This window comes from Sinocyclocheilus anshuiensis, unplaced genomic scaffold, assembly GCF_001515605.1.
Source record: "Sinocyclocheilus anshuiensis isolate Anshui unplaced genomic scaffold, SAMN03320099.WGS_v1.1 scaffold3248, whole genome shotgun sequence".
Taxonomy (NCBI): Eukaryota; Metazoa; Chordata; class Actinopteri; order Cypriniformes; family Cyprinidae; genus Sinocyclocheilus; species Sinocyclocheilus anshuiensis.
The window spans coordinates 35,762-39,874 of NW_015548391.1; the positions used below are offsets into that span (position 1 = coordinate 35,762).

The 4,113-nt window shown below is 37.7% G+C and overlaps 1 long non-coding RNA gene across 1 annotated transcript; it reads right to left on the minus strand.

Moving 5' to 3' along the window:
• Positions 1 to 266: 266 nt before the first annotated feature.
• LOC107656724 (uncharacterized) lies at positions 267 to 3,036 on the minus strand. Its single transcript, XR_001630595.1, has 3 exons — positions 2,956 to 3,036; positions 1,139 to 1,153; positions 267 to 362 (listed from the first exon to the last, which is right to left on the minus strand). It is a non-coding gene; the product is annotated as an uncharacterized LOC107656724 (long non-coding RNA).
• Positions 3,037 to 4,113: the final 1,077 nt, after the last annotated feature.

Below are 4,113 nucleotides of genomic sequence, written 5' to 3' on the forward strand. Positions count from 1 at the left end.
CACACACTTACATTATCCTTTCACATGCATACATTTCTATTCACGGTGAAGATCAATGAGAATTTCTCAAAACCCTGATGATGTTCTGACCTGATCTTTGACTTTCCACGTCCTGGGAGTCTACAGTAGTGCACATTTTGTATTTACAGTATCTGACCCATCCGGTTCAATTATTTGAGACAAGGGTGACAGAAAATGAGTTGAGGGATTTATGTTTGTCAGTTGACCAGGGCAGGAGGAAGGACCGTCTCAGACTCACCTGGGTGTCGGATCTCCACTGGCTTCACAGGCTAGACTGATATCATCCAGAGAGTAAGCGGTGTGAGACCCGGGTTGAGCTGTGATCTTTGGAGCTTGTTTTACTGGGGGAAACCACGGTTGATCAGTGTTTTGAGTTAAAGGTAGAGTTACATTTACATTTACAGTTAGGCATTTAGCAGACACTTTTATCCAAAGCGACTTACAAATGAGGACAACAGAAGCAATCAGACTAACAAAAGGGCAATAATATGTATTAATAACAATAATAAGTAATAATAAGTGTATAATAATAAGAGCTGTGATTAGTCTCAGTTAGCTTAACACAGTATACGTAGCAAGGGTTATTTTTTTAAATAAATAAAAAGTAAAATAAGTTGATAGAACAGAAAAAGAATAGGGAACGCTAGTGTTAGAGGGTCTTTTGAAAAAAAAAATTGAATTAATAAAACAAGTCAAAAGAATAGAGAATGCAAGTGTCAGAGGCTCTCTCTTTTTTAAAGAAGACAAGTAGTAAGAATAGAAATAGAATAGAGAGTGCAAGTATTAGAGGGTCAAATGACGATTCGCATCTATTTGGTGTGAGAACAGTTGTTACATCTTTTATGAAAAAAAAACAGGACAGTACAACATGCTCCTGAACTTTCTCATAGTGTTTTCCCCCTAAAACACCTATAAACATTTGAATAAAGTCTGTTAAACAAAGTAGTGACCATATCTGTATCTATCAGTTGTTTTAGTGTGATTACACTAAATTATACTGTCTCACAGCACAAGAAAAATCTATTTGTAGTAGCTATAATTCAAAAACTCAACTGTTCGAGATACTCATCAGAGCCAGAAATAAAGTAATACACACAGAGGAAGCTGAAGTACTTACGGCTGTCATATGTGTCTGATAGAGCAGCAGAAGGAAGCAGTGAATGAGAGAGAGAGAGAGAGAGAGAGCAGGGTTAGGCAGAGTCATGCAGGCACTCAGACTTTCAGCTGTTTCTGTTGATGTGGAACAGCATCCCATAGAGAAGTGCATTTATCACAGTGTTTCTTCCTAACAAAATTCAACAAAGAAATCACATTCCTAAATGATTCAGTCCATGTAAATGTGTCTGAGGTCAATCCTTTCCCTCACCCATGTAAGATTTCATTAGACAGAAGGAGTTCAGCACAATATAAGCAGCTGTCTGGAGGACACGAACAATGAAAAAAAAAACAGACATTAAGACTAAGATGTGACTTTTTGGCTTGCTGCTCTCTTACATACAGTATACACAGTAGGGCTGTCAATTCATAATATAATTAATAAGGGAAAAAAATGACGCATTAAAATTCTTAAGGCATTTAAGGCACCTGGCCTCTCTGTGGATCAGTGACGAACATCATGCAGGGCAACAGCTCACTGCGTGATGGAGCCTAGAATGCAGGATACTGGGGCATAAATGTCCCTGTTCGAGTTTCTGTCTCATATTTATATCATATCACGAGCAACGAGTGCAATAGCAAACGTGCTGTTTTTGTCCCGAACACCACAAGTGCAAATGTTATAATAACTTTATAGTTCAATAAATAAGTTAATGTGTTAGATTTTTCCCCCTATTTTTTTGTTTTGTTTTTGCACAATTTTGCCAACAAAAAATGACCAGTAACGCCACAGCAGAACTGTTGTGCATCTCCGATGAATCGTTTCTGAATGAATCTAGATTTTGAATGAATCAAATGAAGAAACGACTCAATGACTTTTTCTCTTGGAAGTAATTTCTCAGCCAAATTTGGTGTGTAATTAATTAGATTAAAAATTGTAATCACTTTAAAGCCCTAATTACACTGGTAGTCCAAAATGAGTGTTTTTTTGTTAAAGCTGTGTTTGGCCTTTAGTTGTTTTTGTCACTCAGTGTGTATGTTTTGTTAGTTTCCCATCATTTGTAATTATGTCATCTGTTTCAAGTGTCTTGTTTCCACCCTTATATTTTAGTTACTCAGTTTCACTACTGTCTTTGCTTGGTGTTTGTGTGTTGTAAGCCGCTTGCCTGAGGAAGAGCTATTGTGTCATTATTTGGGGATTTTTTTTTCTTTTGGCACTATGGAGAGGGGTTACAGACGAAAAGGGCCTTTCAAGCATCAAGTATCACATTACAGTGTCTTCTGTAAATCATGGTAAAAATGTATGATAGTCATCATCTTTTGCTCAGAAAAAAAAAAACATAAATAAACACACACATTGTAATGTATGGGGGAAAAAAAGATTTGTATCGTCTCTTTATTCCCAATTAATCTTTTGCAATTGCATCCTGCTCTCCTTCCTCTCTAAGTTGGCCTGCATCACAGAAGACGTGACCCTCAATAAGGATCCAGCACATCTACTTGTAGGCTTCTGGCAAGGTAATAATAAAGCACATGAGGAGTAATCATGATTTTTTTTGTCAAAACACTATTTGTGCATTATGCACGATTAGTGAATAAGACATAGTATCTTTGACCAAATCATTGCAAATTATACGTCTGATTAAAAAGCATTTCTTAACATACCACCAAATACTCAGTTTTGTGTCAAAAAGTGTGAAACTGCACCCAGGCGGTGTTTGTTAATCGCCATTAAAGAAATGACTGCTAAAAGCTCAACACTTCGCAAAACACTGTAACTGCACATTATTCAAGATTCTTTCTGAATGAGGTTTAGAGTCCGAATGGACTGTCACTTACAATCAGGAGGGATTTGAATGTATCCATGTGTTTGTAGCACACTGAGGAAGAGGAGCAGCAGATGAAGATATGTCTTGCTCCCTCTTCTGCCTGCCGGCTGACACTGAACTAGAGGCATTCTGCATCAAATCAGCAGCCACTGCATGCAAACGCAGCTGGGTCCAGACAGCCTCCACCGGAGCGAGAGATGGCTCACGTCTGACTCCACACACCTCTGATCTTCTGCAGGAGAGAGATGAGAGGCAGCTGTAGGAGAACGCAAGTAGGTGACCGAATTAGAACAGATGAACGATTTACCCTAACCCATCAGTTCATATGAAAGCATGGACAACCCAATAGAGAAATCAATACAGCAAAGAAGAAATGGCAGTGAAACCGGAAGGTGCATAAAAAGACAAACTCTCATTATGCATTCATGTATGCATTCATTAATGCTAATGACACCATTCTAAAAACGTGAACTTCCCTCGAGAGCAAGAATAAAATGTATGTGTGAAATTTCATTACCTACATAGAACGAAACACACACACAGACAAAAGAGAGAGAGAGAGAGAAAAGAACAATAAGAACACATTTGGATATTACTTTAAAGAACAAAAATGCTCATATAGGCAAGTAAGAGTATTATTACATTATCCTGTGGAGAAAGCCACTCTGAACTAAAGCGAGGTTTGACGTCTGTTTACTGAATAGCTCTCATGTGATCACAGCAACCACACATGATATAATCAGCTCTGGGTCCTGCAGAACCTAACATGCTCATCTACAACCATAGATTGTAGATGCCATAATTCATTTTGGCACTCTCACACACTTACATTATCCTTTCACATGCATACATTTCTACTCTCACACACTTACATTATCCTTTCACATGCATACATTTCTACTCTCACACACTTTCAGTCTCCTTACACATACATACATTTCTGCTTTCACACATATACATTCTCATTTCACATACACACATGTCTACCTTTTTTGGTATCCATTACTTCCTGTTTAAGCAGGAAGTCACTCTCAGACCAGGAAAAATACATGTGCAAGTCTTGCTCAGCTCTTCCTCACAATTTTACAATGATGCTATTCAAAGTCATCTTGTTTTCTTTTCAAGTACATATTTTAAGTTTTTAATTTTAAAATATCATTACGTGTTC